Below are 15,489 nucleotides of genomic sequence, written 5' to 3'. Positions count from 1 at the left end.
CAAAACTGGAACATGGACATGGAGGTCTACCCACCTGTTTGTATTCTGGAGGAAGCTAATTAGCCTGCCTTTTTTCTGTAAATATCCAGCTGTATACCTGGATTTTGTATCTTTGTTAAAAAGTAAGCTCTGTATGTCAATGGAGGTAACAACATCTGGCAACCACAGCAGCTATACTGTTTTATAATTCATGCTTACTCAAAGATGAGGACAGTTGTTGGTTGATCCACAGTCCAATGTTGACACCAATGCAAAAGGTGTTAATATCAAAAAAAGAAAATTTGTGAATGTCACAATGTTTACATGCAGTGTGCACGTGTCAGTATCAAATAGTGTGTTTGTATCATAGAGAGCGAATGGGCAGAACTATGTGCCATACAAGGTGAGTCTTTCTGAAAGAGAACAGCCTCGGGTAAAGAGAGGTGTTAAAGAGGGGGATGAGAGTGAAAGAGGATCAGAAGAGATTCAGAGGAGGTGGCGTGTGTGTGTGTGTATGCCTGTGTGTGCGTGCCTGTGTGTGTGTGTGTCCATGTGCAGTTGTGTGTGTGTGTGCCTGTGTGTGTGTGTGTCCGTGGGCAGGTGTGTGTGTATGCCTGTGTGTGTGTGTGCATGTGTGTGTGTGTGTGTGTGTGTATGTGTGTGTGCATGTGCTTGTATCTGTGTGTGTCCATGTGAAGTTGTGTGTGTATGCCTGTGTGTGTGTGTGCCTGTGTGTGTGTGTCCATGTGCAGTTGTGTGTGTGTGTGTGCCTGTGTGTGTGTGTGTGCATGTGCTTTATCTTTCTCCTCTTTTTTTCTTTTCCTTGCTTTTTCTCCTCCTAGCTCCACCCATCAGGAGAGGCTAGAAACAGGTGAGAAAATAAGTGAAGACAGCGAAATAGAGAAAACACAAATTAGGCAAATGGAATGTCCTTGTTCCTTCAAACGTCAGTTAGAAGCCCCGTCAGTGACAGACTGTACACGCGTCAGTTACAGATGAGTGGCAGGGAAAAAGCAGACCCACAGGTTAATCATTTACACATCACGGCAAAAAAAGACTTTTCGCCACAAAGGTTGCACTCGTGTTTCCTTGCTCAAAGGCAATTCCGAACTCCACTTCTAGCTCTTAGAAGGGACAATTAACGGGTCGGAACGTCCTTAAAGATGGCGTATCTGGATCGATTTCCAGTTCAGGAGCAAAGAAAAGAAGAGAAAGAGGAGAAAAATAAGCGATTGGAAGGAGCCCCAGGTGTGTGCAGTGAAGAGAGGAATCTATCCGGCTGTGCACATGAGTACTTTAAAAGCCTGTGTCTGCAATCTGCAGTGAAGAGGAAAGGGGAGAAACTACAGAACAGTTTGTGTGGGTGAGTAATTTAATTTGTCTGGATTTCTACCTCGAGGGACACATGTGCATATACAGAGATATACAGCACATACAGTATATCATCGCATAACAACAGGATATATGTATACTGAAGTAGACAGAATAAGCATACTGCAAACGTGTACATGCACGGATACTCAATTCTGATTGGCCAATATGTGCGCATATACATTCTGTCTCTCCCTGCAGCCACTAAAGTGAATCGGATAAATGAAATGACTTGAGAATAATGCACCTCTATTCATTCACAGCTACCTGGCCAAATCCAATGCCCAAAATTCAATATGCGGCCAGAATAATCCAGAAATGATTGGGCCTCATCAGTCTCCACTCAGGGATCACTGCCCTCCGTTTGAACCCTGTCTCTCCGCTTGAATTTGTATATTGGGAACTGTCAATCAAATTTGATCAAAAGATACCACTAAACACAAAGGGTGAGGCATGGGTTGCCATATCTGAGTCACATAAACACACTTAAGATGTTATATTTTTAGGTTTAATGTGTTTACTTTGTGGAGGGGTATGGCACAGAGGGGGGAAATCCAGTTCTGAAAGTGTTCCCCAGTATTTTGTTCCAATTTTGGATTTGCTGATGCGAACAATTCTTCAGCCAGGAGGTGGAACTACTTAGTGAAATCAGCTGAGTTCCTAGTGGAAGAATCATGCTTGACAGGACAATGGCAGCTAGGGTGTTCAGTCTTATACAAAAAGGGCCTGTGTGGGCCCAACACAAGGACACCTGGTTAAACTAATGATAACCATGGTCTTCAATCAACACCTTTATGAATAGAATCAGGTGTCATAGTGCTAGGTAAAAAAAATAAAGATCTGCACCCACTCCTGCCCACTTTTTTGTATAAGTTTGGCACCCCTGCCCTACACAGTGTTAATTCAGCTAGGGTGTTAAGAGCTAGAGTTGCGCATTTTCCCACGCATGATCCCATACCACCCTGTTCACTTGATCTGCTTCCCTCAGTTTCGGTAATTGGCAGCACACACACTCTCAGCGTCTCCATTACTTTGAATAAGGACAACGTCCTCCCAACAGGTGTCTCCCTACAGGTGAAACGCATTGTTGATATTTAGTTACAGGTTCTTCGTCTGATGTTTAAAAAACATCAAAACAAGAACAACACGAAAACCACGCAATTCATCTGCTGCCAGGTGGTAGCTGGGAGCTCTGAGCGTTTGAAAGTGCGCTCAGAAAGGTATCAATAATGCACGCTGCAGAACATCTGAGGAAAAGGGCCCGTTATCCAATGGCGGAGGAGAAATGAATTTGTTCGCCGGGAGATACCCCGTGCTGGGACCCCCGAGGAGGGCGCTCCGTGTTTGATGCATGTGCGAGGGGGATCACCGGGCCCGGGAGCAGGGAACCATGGGAAATCTACCGGAGAACGCCATTAATCAAACGCATAACCACCCTCATTCCGCACGCGTCCTGCAGCCAGCTGAAAGAGGCTCATCAGGCTGAATGTGCCCCGTGTGGGAGATTAGGGAGGAATTGCTGGGGGACGACGGGGAACCCAGCGCTGTTGTTTCCGCGGCTCCGCACGCGCGGAGAGACCGTCTCCGATGAAACGTGGACAGATATGTATGAATAATTAAAGGACACTAACACCGTATTGTATATGAATCTGAGATTAAGGCAGCTGCTGCTGTCTGTGGCGCTGATGAAATATTGTCTCATTTACAGTTTGCAGGGATTTTCTTCTTTTTCTTTTTACAATATGCAAGGATTTAATGGAAATATTTGAAGAATGTTTTTAATGTTCGAGATTATGACGCTTAGAGGATGAAGGCTACATCCTAATCGCGCTGCACGTTGTAGTCGAGCTTAACGTTTCTTCACTGGGGAATTGTCCATGGCCTGTAAAGCATGCTATATAAATACCTACCTGCACATACACGGAACGAGAGGTAATAATCTCAAAAAGAATAATTCTTCAAGGTTTGCATGGAATTACCATGCATGCATATATGGAATTGCCAGGATGAGCAGAAAATACAAAACATTGCAATATGCAATGTTTTACACCCACAATGCACTTTAAATACAGTACATAAAGTACATGCATAAATAATTACGAGAACAAAATGCTGCAGCATGTTTGATCAGCCTGTGATAAGCCTGTGATCAGCCTGGTCTCGCACTAATTTGACAACCAGTGACCAAATGTTCTCGCCACTGAAATCGGCCTCGGTGTTTTTAAATATGAACAATCCCTAGCGGCTGAAGTTAACAGTACATTCTAATTCCCTCACAACAACCTCTGTTGCTACTATTTTTTGCCACAGATTATGTGTAAATAAATCTATTTTATATCTATTGTATTTCTCCTTGCAATTGCAGAATGTAATCGAGGGGTGGCGCTTGCCCAGGATTCGGTATATGTGGACCAATTTCCAGGGCTTGAAAAATAGTGGTTTGTGTGTTGGGAGTGTGTGTTTGTGATGTATTGTGTTTATATATGCTTGCATGTATCATATCTGTATGTACATGTGTTGAAGTTTCAAACGCCGATATACTGTAATTCGCTTTAACGTTAGGGGTTGAGAGTGTAAAATGCATTTTAAAAGTTGCGATGCTGAACAGACGTAATGGGTTTATCTGAGTAACGTCGCTGCTCTTTCTGTGTGCGGCCTTTTCCCTGGCTCGGTGGCTGAAGATGAAGCTGTGTTATTTGCGCTTTAAGGAGGAAAGCCTCTGCTTGCTGCCAGTGCTGGTGCACTGTAGCTTCAGAACCATGATTGCGGGTGTGGGTGTAGCGCGTTTGTGTTGCCAGATACTTACTCATAACCAACTGAAAGAAGCTTGCCTTCTGAAAAACAAAACACTTTAGAGTTTGTAATAGCACATGCTCAAGGGAGACAGCTTGTGGGTTCATTCCCCTGGGAGATAGCGTTGTTTACAGTAAATCATAGAATTTGACCCATTTCAACTCTTTTTCATCAATCTCTAAAACGTGGAATCTGTAGCTATAAAGCAGTGCAGATGCCATTTGTTTCTGTTTGTTTGTTTTTTGACATTGTTTTGAAATGTGCTGAATCAAAACTTTCCTTGCATGTGGTGAGAGAGGCTAATGCTTCTCGAGGCTCTGATCAGGAGACTGTGAGAATATTTATGGACCCCTGATGCTATGGGGGAAGTCCCCAGCCCCACTACAGCTGTTACAGTCACAGTTTAAAACATTCACATTCATAAATGAAAAATACTATCAATATACTAATACTTTATGAATATGTATTGCCTTTCCATCTGCTGGTATGCAATATGATGGTGATGCATGCTTTATTTGTTGTCTTCTTGAAGAGAAACAAAATTGCATTACTGCCTTTTAGCAGATGCAGTTATCCAGAGTGACTTATATTAATGGAGAAACATACGTACATTGCCAGACCTGGGTAACTACATCCAAGCATGCAGTTGCAGGACCTGGACAGGACGGCCAATCCATCCTATTGTATGTCTTTGGACTGTGGGACGAAACCGCACTACCCAGTGAAAACCCACACAGACATGGGAGAGAACATGTAAACTCCATGCAGAAAGGCCTTGGCCAGGATTTAAACCCGCAATATTCTTGCAAAAGGGATTACACATAAAGGGAAAAGGGGAGGGGGCCAAATACAGAGCCTTGAGGGACACCTGTTGGAAGTTCTTGCGCATGAGACAAGCTACCATCCCTGGAAACCCTAAAGGACTGTCCAGATATATAGGACTCAATCCTCTTGAGCAGTGTCAGAGGTCCAAAATGAGTGAGATCTGGGGGGAGAGGTGGAGCATGTGACCAAAGGCTGCAGAAAGGTACATAAGGGTTAGAAGAGAAGAAGTGAAGATGCTCAGGTTGAACACTCGACCATGCCTTGACCTAATAATGATAATAATGAAGTAGTTTGGTGACAGAGAGAAGAGCAGAGTGTCAGATTGGAATGGGTCAAGTAGGTTATTTTGTTAGAGAAAGTTGGTGATGGCGGTTTTATCCTCTGCACACATCAAAATATACTTTCTTCACCCCCTTTATCCTAATTTTTTTTTTTTTTTAATTCTGCAGCTTAGTGGCATGCTCAAACTGGTAACAGCACTGATATTGTATGCTTTCAATGTTACTTTAATTTGCAACAGATACTCCAATTACCCCTGTGTGTGTTTAGGGGCAGAGTGGTTACTGTCTAAAATGTCAAAGGAGCTTTGCCAAGCCACACGGATGAAGGGGGCTCCAGATAATCACATTAGAATACTGCCAACACTAAAGATGAGTTAGCATCTTTAAAGAAAGAGAGAGAGAAAAAAAACAGCTCTCAGCTACATACTGTATGTACTGTAAAAGTGGAACACTCCTTCTTTCCAAAAAAATATGTTTTGACAACACCAACACAAATAAATTACAATGACTTGGCAGGTGTCGCATCCAGAGTGAGACACAGTTGTGGGAAACATCAGTGTTACTCTTGAGAAAACAAGCAGACACAGAGACCTATTTATAAAGAACAAGTGTAATGTTAGCCTATTATGTATAACCTTTTTCTGTCACAAAATAGTTGCGCTAGACTTATAACAGATCTGCACAGCTATGTAGATAACATTATCCATTCAGAAATCCAGAGAAAGAAAAGCAGCAACAGTATATATTAAGGGACTAAAGCTGGAGCTGGATACATAGCACAGATATTGCTTCTTCAGGCTTTTTTCCCCATTAACCTCCATCTGCTGCATTGTTCCACTTTATAGGAGCTAATAAAACAATTAAGCTCTGTAGAAATAAGAAAGCAAACGCCAGCTCGTCTCATCACAATGTCATGTGGCACAAGACCTTACCATTCAAGTGTAATGCCATTTCATGTTAGCGTTCCAGTTTCCAGTTATTACAGTTAGTGGACTCTGATTTCATTTAGAAAATGACTGTGCTGTCGAGATAAGGAGGAGCGCAGTGCATACTAAAAGGTTCTTAGTTGGATTAGAATAATCATCAAAATTGCCCCATCTTTAAAAAAGAAAATCGTAATGGAAAATCTTGGCACACCTCATATCCCACTAACAAGCAAATTATTTTGAGTTTCATTATAATTGTTCACTGGGCAATTCCCCCGTCCCTTTAAAAATGTCCAATTTGGAAAGGAGTATACTGTGTAACATAAAAAAAAATTTAATCATAATATAAATGCCAAAAAGTTACAGGTGGAAGTAATTAAATTGTACCACAGGTACCCAGTCGAGAGTTAATCATCTTTTTTAAAGGTTTATTTATGTATTTATTTATTTATTTACCTACTCAGAGATGAAATTCACTGACCTATGGAGGAAATGTGTACAATATATATCAGCTTTCAAAGGCCACTTGCTTTTATTTATTTATGCTTTCATTAATTTATTTTGGGGGTAGGGCTTGTTTCATCAAGCAATATTTTTAACTCTCTGTTCACAAATTATCATCTAAATCTATTTGAGGAAATCTTATCCCTTGTAAATCTCAAGGACATTGTGTGCACACAAGCAAAGCGAGAGAGTACAATAAAAATAATTGTCAAGTGGAGGATTTCTCCCGAAGCTCCATTGTGCATTGTGCAAGATACATTTGTGAAATTCAGAAAAAAATCTCTCAGATATTAGACTGTACAACCCATTGTATTTTTGTAGTTTCATAAAACAATATTAATAAAAAAATGCAGGCCACAGCATAGATTATAATGAAGCTGAGCCTTCTGTTCTCCTAAGATGATTCAATTCATTTCTGTCTCCTGTAAAAAAGTCACTGGTCTGAAGAACCACACACTACTATGCTGAATATATTACAGTATAAGGGACATGCAATACAAAATATCATGCATAGCTTTCTAGTATTTTCATTGTAACATGTATTTGTTGTCAAAGCCATTTGTATCATATCAAAATGTATAGTATTACGTTATGTACATATATTCCCCGTCGGCCGGGGCCTCTCTGTGCGGAGTTTGCATGTTCTCCCCGTGTCTGCGTGGGTTTCCTCCGGGTACTCCGGTTTCCTCCCACAGTCCAAAGACATGCAGGTTAGGCCGATTGGAGAGTCTAAATTGCCCGTAGGCATGAGTGTGTGAGTGAATGGTGCGTGTGCCCTGCGATGGACTGGTGACCTGTCCAGGGTGTATTCCTGCCTTTCGCCCAATGTATGCTGGGATAGGCTCCAGCCCCCCTGCGACCCTGATCAGGATAAGCGGGTTCAGATAATGGATGGATGGATGGACATATATTATGTCAGAATACTTCCTTTTTTCTGCCTGGTCTCAGGAAGTTCTACCTTCTATCTCACAGGAAAACAAGGATATGAGGACATTAAAACATTCTTATTTCCATTGTATTTGTGGTATATATGTATTTTCTTTATATAATACATATTAATATCCTTCTCCTCCTTCTCCCCAACTGAAATAGTACACCCTCTGCAAGTTATGGGTGAGGACATTAGCATTTGTAACATAAATATGTAACATATGGCGCTTTATTTGTTTATTTATTTATTTATGCTAATGTCCTGGATCAAACTGACAGAAGGCTGCCTACTGCCTTGTTTTCCAGGTGGGCAGCGCTCTCCCGCGACGGCAGCATCCGTAGGCATAAAGGTACAGTCTCTCACAAGTCAAACAGACTGCTCATACCACAGACAGCTTACGGTCTGACAGCTAAAGAAAAACAATATGTGTTTTTAAACAGTATCTTTATATAACTGAAACATGAACATGGGAACTCCTTCTGAGTACTCTATTCTTTACATGGCATGCCGTAGTACAGGTAAGCTAGAGCTGGTTGTAGACAAGAACTGGTTGCCTGAAGGTGCTTGGCATATTGTAGGGAGGAACTAATATGGTAGCAACCCAACTCTAACCTAGTTTTGGCTGGGTTGCCAGACTTTTTCCAATGAACTTCCAGGCATAGGACAAAGGCAGTTTTGTCCACCTGCTGTGGGCCATTGAGGCAGCCTATAGCCCAGGCACCTTGAAGCTGAGAATTGGTGAGTTACACACCAATGGTTACTTCCTGTCAGGTTCTGTGTTTGTCTGTATCTGTTTTTGTCTAAATTCTTAGTGTTTTCGTTCCTTCTTTCCCTCTGTGACCACCGTAGTCTGTCTCCCCATGCATTCCCACTCATTCATCTCACCTCCTCTTCATTTAGTGTCTTCCCTGTGCTGTTTGTCACCCCTGAGTCTGCGTTTGGTTCCCCCTGCCCGGGTTCCTGACAACTTCCAGCAGCCTGGTTAAACCTATCCCCCCTGGAATGGTGTACTGAGCTGTGTTCTGTGCTTTTGTCTTCTGCTCCTGTGACCTCGATGGGCTGAATGACCTGCTGTTGTAATCAATAAATTCTTACGTGCTTATGTTGTTTTCCATTTGTGCACAGTGACAAAACCCTGCAGGATTGAAAATCAGAATGCGTGTCTCTCTGTCGTGGGTAGGGAATATTTTACTAGAATTTTTTATCGAGTTTGTATTGTCCAACTGAATTTAATTTTCAATGCCAAAAACGTGTGCTAATCCACTGGTGTAAAAATGTCACCACTCGGGAAATTAAAAGTTCCAAAAAGCCTGTGTATTTGAGCAGGGAAAATCTTCAGGATGGAAGTTTTGAACTTGATGTGGGCCCATATCTGCTCCCAACGCAGGGAGATGAGAAGATGGCCATAGATGAGATCCATCCATCCATTATCCTAACCCGCTTATCCTGAACAGGGTTGCAGGGGGGCTGGAGCCTATCCCAGCATACACTGGGCGAAAGGCAGGGACACACCCTGGACAGGTCGCCAGTCCATCGCAGGGCACACACACCATTCACTCACACACTCATACTCTCATACCTATGGGCAATTTAGACTCTCCAATCAACCTGCATGTCTTTGGACTGTGGGAGGAAACCGGAGTACCCGGAGGAAACCCGCACAGACACGGGGAGAACATGCAAACTCCCCACAGAGAGGCCCCGGCCGACAGGGATTCAAACCCAGGACCTCCTTGCTGTGAGGCGGCAGTGCTACCCACTGCACCATCCGTGGCGCCCGTAGATGAGATGGAGATGTTAATATTTAAAAAATACATATAATTCAGTCTGAATATTAATATGTAATGAATTGGTTTAAAGGTACCTGATTAATCAAGTGATCACCTGCTTTATATCACGCTTGACATTTCGTGGGCATGTTTTTGGACATCCACACGCATGTACAAGGACAGATCGTGACTAAATGTAATCCTCTATCTACCTGACCTCTATGTGCCGAGGACAAATCTCATCCCGATCGATTTGTCCTGTGAAGGTTATTATGTGCACTTTTCAGGCTTATATAAAAAAAACAAAAAACTAATTTGCACAGGAGGGGAGGCAGAGACTGAACGCGTGGAGTCGGCGAGCCGGCTGGAGAAGGCGCTCTGTAATTGGCCAAGCGAGAAGCAGGAGTGACCGACACGCGACACACGTATGTGAGGGAGTCACCGTGACCCTGTCGCCCCTGTCTCTCTCACCAAACGCTCCCGCGTCCAGACCTTTAATCTACTTACTCATCTCACCGCCTCGTCTCCAGCCCTCTCTGATCTCTGCACAGGTCCACCTTAACCAAACACGCCCGAAAAGCTTCATCACCAGAGGAGGCCACTCACACTTTACTATAAGGTCTGTGAATGGGCATTAATTAATGTCGTCATCCTTAACATGAATTAATGATAGACAAATGCATTAATTAAGCATTAAATTAACTTTTCATTAGTTAATGCATTTGTTAACAGCTAACTGGCTACATTAACTGACTCTTTCATTCCTATATGAATTGGCTGTAACTAATGTAGTTGTAAACATGAATGAATGATGTTCAAATACATGAATGAATGATGTACATTACATTACATTACATTACATTATTGGCATTTGGCAGACGCTCTTATCCAGAGCGACGTACAACAAAGTGCATACCCATAACCAGGGATAAGTTCGCTGAAAGACCCTAGAGGTAAGTACAATTTCAACTGCTACCTGTACAACAAAGATAAGGACAAGGGCCATTTTTTTTTTTTTTTTTTTTTTTTTGAACAAACAAACAAACAAACAAACAGAGCAAAAGTCACCAAAGTTAACTATCCAAACACTGCTTACCTAGCCAACTAAAAATACCGATACACAAAGCAAGTCACGGAGACAACAATTAAGGTTCACAGGGAGGTAGGGAGGGATGGGGAGAGGTGCTGCTTGAAGAGGTGCGTCTTCAGCTTGCGCTTGAAGGTGGGGAGAGATTCTATAGTTCTGACGTCAACGGGGAGTTCGTTCCACCACCGTGGAGCCAGAACAGACAGTAGTCGTGAGCGTGAGGTGGAGGTTCTGAGAGGGGGAGGTGCCAAGCGGCCTGTGGAGGCTGAACGAAGAGGTCTGGCAGGGGTGTAGGGTCTGATGATTTTTTGCAGATAAGCTGGGGAAGACCCTTTAACTGCTTGGAAGGCTAGCACCAATGTTTTGAATTTGATGCGAGCCATGCCAGGCAGCCAGTGGAGGGAAGTAAGCAGGGGGGTGACGTGTGAGTATTTGGGAAGGTTGAAGACCAGACGAGCTGCTGCATTCTGGATGAGTTGGAGGGGTCTGATGGCGGACGCTGGGAGGCCAGCCAAGAGGGAATTGCAGTAGTCCAGGCGGGACAGAACCATCGCTTGGACCAGGAGCTGGGTCGAGTAGGGGGTGAGAAAGGGGCGGATTCTCCGTATGTTGTATAGGAAGAACCTGCAAGACCGGGTCACCGCCGCAATGTTCTCGGAAAGGGACAGTCTGCTGTCCATCACCACACCGAGGTTCCTTGCACTGGGTGACGGCGTGAGTGTGGTATCCCCGAGAGAAATGGAGAGATCCAGATGGGGAGAGGTATTAGCAGGGATGAATATCATTTCAGTTTTACCTGGGTTGAGCTTTAGATGGTGGTTGTCCATCCAGCTCTGGATGTCCCTCAGGCAAGCAGAGATACGGGCTGAAACCTGCGTATCAGACGGCGGGAACGAGACGAAGAGTTGGGTATCGTCCACATAGCAGTGGTAGGATAGCCCATGTGCAGTGATCACAGGGCCAAGGGAGCGAGTGTAGAGAGAAAAAAGAAGTGGGCCAAGGACTGAGCCCTGGGGAACTCCTGTGGCGAGGGGCCGAGGTGTCGATACCGAACCAGCCCAGGCAACCTGGAAGGAGCGACCAGAGAGGTAGGACTCAATCCAGTCCAGGGCTGTGCCACAGATGCCCGTTGCTGACAGGGCAGACAGGAGGATGGAGTGATCCACAGTGTCAGATACATTAGCAGAGCTGTACAGATGAGCTTCTCAATATTAGTTAACAACTACATTAGTTCAGGCCAATAAATGGAACCGTATTGTAAAGTGTTAGCAAAGAGTCCAGTCAGACCATTTAGGCTCACCACTTGGCTGCACCAAGGCTATGACACACTAGTACTGCTACCTGCTCTTGAAAACACAGATCTTTGTTCCCGGTGTTCGTCCTGGGGAGCCGTTCGATGAGGTAATAACAGCGGTGTGTGTGTGTGTGTGTGTGTGTGTGTTTGGGGGGAGAGATCGGGGGGGTGGAGGATACGCCGTCGCTTGATGGGCCTGTAAATGAAATTTCCACTGTTTGTCTGGGAGCAGCGGGCTCTGAGTCACCCGCAGTGGGCGGCAGCAGCAGTGCGAACTCCATTGTCAGACCAACGGATGCGCCCACAGGAGACGCAAGAGTCTGATGCCCTTCAATCAATGAGCCCCGCACGGGAAACAGAGCCTTTTATACGTGGAGCAGTGATGTGGTGGGGGTGTGTGTGTGTGTGCAGGTTTTTCTCTCAGTGTGGCTTCCACCCACACACACACACAGAAATGTGTGCATGCACAAAAGCACACAAATGTACACACACACATGCCCACACAAGCATAAGCACGCACACACGTATGCAGACACAGGCACACACACAAGCATAAGCACACACACACGTATGCAGACAAACGCACATACACATATCCACACAGAAATGTGCACACGCACAAAAGCACACAAATACGCACACACAGAAATGTGTGCACACATACAAGCACACACACATACGCCCGCACAAGTACACACATACATATACAGACACAGGCACACACACATGCGTACATGCACACACATGCACACACACACGCATCCACACACTTGCAAACAAATACACTGCCACATCCCCCTGCACTGGAGTCTCTGCATGACTGTGGCTGTCTCCTAAAGGTTCAGCCAATCAGCTAACAGAGTAACTGACATTATTTTGTGCAGTTCTCCTGCCCAAAAGAATCAAGTCAGAAGCCTTGGAATGTTCGGAGAGACTTTTTGGGAGATCCATTTAAAAAGTTTTTAGAACCTGTTTTTGAGACTCCATGGAGACTACTGTGTATTTTATAGTTTTAGCTTAGTGTTTTGTGACATGTTTTAAATTTTTTTTTAATTATCTTGAAATGATTTCTTTGTATTATAATTTTGATCATTTTCTGTTTCAGGGCATTTAGTTAAGGTTACACTCCATCGTTTTCCATGAGTAAGAGTTGGGCAATAACACACTCACACACACACACGCACACACACGCACCCACTTTATTTTCTGTTGCAAAAGAAAAAGATGAAATAATGACTGCTCATGCAGTCCACAGTGTCGCAGTGTATTATGTCCTTTACTACAGTACATATTGAGTGATACAGTGGGCTACTGCTTGGGTGTGTTATGGCCGTTTAGCGACTGCACTTGGGTGAGCGTGATTCAGAATTTCGTCAGCTAACCTCTGGTAATATTTTTTAAATAGCTTCGGCTTTGCGGAATCAGATTTCTTCCAACAATGAAAAAACGTTTCCAAAAATCATTCGTTTCATGAAATAGACCCGAGGCGTTGTGTGCACTTGAAGTCTTTGGATGGCAGTTTCATACACTTTCAGAAAACGTCACTGCCTCGATTCAGTTTCTTATATGAAATGGGAACACAGAAACAGACCATGTGTGATTAACAGCTTCAGCAAGAACCGCTTGAAAACATTGAGTCATCCCAATTAGTTATGACTCATAATTAATTTATTTACATGAAATGTATCCTCAACCAAGGAAGAAGAGAAAACCTTTGATGATGTGCTGTAACTCTAACAGAGAGGTAGTAATTAAGTAATTAAGGACTTACGGTTTTTGAGGTTTCAGAAAATGAAAGTGACTGAGGTTTACTTCCCACTATTTCATAAGAAACGCACTGCAAATATATTCTGTGAAAAAAAAAAAGACTACATATTTTTGGCAAATGTAAAAAAAAATGGAGCAATTGTAACATTTTCAAGAGGCCTGTCAAAATACGGCGGGGCTCGTGTACGCAAGGAAATCAGCACAAAAATGATGTTCCCCCCCTCCCCCCTGAGCGCAAAGTAGTGATTGATCCCTTTTGTAAAGGAAAACAAGAGAGCAGGAAAGCGGGGAGGAGAGGGAGGGGGGGGGAGAGACTGCGTCTCGCCCAGACATTCATCATTCTTGATGCGGGTGTTTTTTCTCCCTCTCCATAAATACCCACCATTTGCGCTCGCGATTGTGCAGACTTCATAGAGGGTATCTGGCAGGAATGAGATGTGCCACCCCAGATTTAAATCAAATGTTTTACTGGTGGGAGGTTTTTTTTCTGAATCATGCAAGATTAATGTCAGCCAGGTTCACAGGCCCGTTGGGAAGACGTATACGCATCGTGCCGGATATTGAGGCATATATCATCCCCGTCATGACTCTATGAGCGTTATGTGTGTGTGTGTGTGCGCGTGCATGTGTGTGCCCTTATGTGTGTTGTTCTGAAGTACAATTGCCATAGAGACCAATGTCCAATGTACAGTAACCCTTTATCCTGGTAATATATAGTAATTGAGAGAGAGAGAGAGAGGGGTGGGGGGTTATTTAGTCCATAATTATGCACCACATTATTCAAACTTATTTATTGAGCATAAACACTGGACACATTAGAACATTAAAATGTCATCAGTAGAAATCATAAAATAATACATTTCCGCGCGCACTGTTCACAGACATCTTTCCCCATCTGTTTTACTGGCCGGTGTAGAAAGCGCAGCCCCAGCTGTTGGGTTGTCCCGGCAATGTGAAATCCCCCATCAATCTGGGGAGGCCACCAGCTGCGTCCTCTCACTGCGCAGCCGTGCAGCTGGGGTCCAGGAGCCCCTCAGCCAGACGGCCGGGCCGGGGCCCAGATGGAGCCGGCAGGACCCGGGGCCCAAGGTGAGCAGTGCCTCCGGAGGTTACCCCTCCGACCGAGGCCGTCTTTCGCCGTGGTCGCCCAGGGCCGATCACACCTCACCCAGAGCCCTGTTACTCCGATCACGGTCCTCGAGGGCAGAGAACGGCTGGCTTTCCACCCTCCCTTTACCTGGCAGTCAGGTGTGTTCACCCTCCCTTTACCTGGCAGGTGTGTTCACCCTCCCTTTACCTGGCAGTCAGGTGTGTTCACCCTCCCTTTACCTGGGAGTCAGGTGTGTCCACCCTCCCTTTACCTGGCAGTCAGGTGTGTTCACCCTCCCTTCACCTGGCAGACAGGTGTGTTCACCCTCCCTTTACCTGGCAGACAGGTGTGTTCACCCTCCCTTTACCTGGCAGACAGGTGTATTCACCCTCCCTTCACCTGGCAGACAGGTGTGTTCACCATCCCTTTACCTGGCAGTCAGGTGTGTTCACCCTCCCCTTACCTGGCAGTCAGGTGTGTTCACCCTCCCTTTACCTGGGAGTCAGGTGTGTTCACCCTCCCTTTACCTGGGAGTCAGGTGTGTTCACCCTCCCTTTACCTGGCAGTCAGGTGTGTTCACCCTCCCTTTACCTGGCAGTCAGGTGTGTTCACCCTCTCTTTACCTGGCAGTCAGGTGTGTTCACCCTCCCTTTACCTGGCAGTCAGGTTTGTCCACCCTCCCTTTACCTGGCAGTCAGGTGTGTTCACCCTCCCCTTACCTGGCAGTCAGGTGTATCCACCCTTCCTTTACCTGGCAGTCAGGTGTGAAGACAGTCTGGCCAATCAGGAGTACTACTTGGTCAGTTAACCCTTTCATTCCCAAGAGTGCCGTATGACACTCAAGAGGAACTACTACCAAATATCACTCTCGA

This window comes from Conger conger, chromosome 7 (genome assembly GCF_963514075.1).
Source record: "Conger conger chromosome 7, fConCon1.1, whole genome shotgun sequence".
Lineage (NCBI taxonomy): Eukaryota > Metazoa > Chordata > Actinopteri > Anguilliformes > Congridae > Conger > Conger conger.
The sequence above is the reverse complement of the archived record's forward strand: the minus strand, read 5'-3'. Positions refer to the sequence as shown.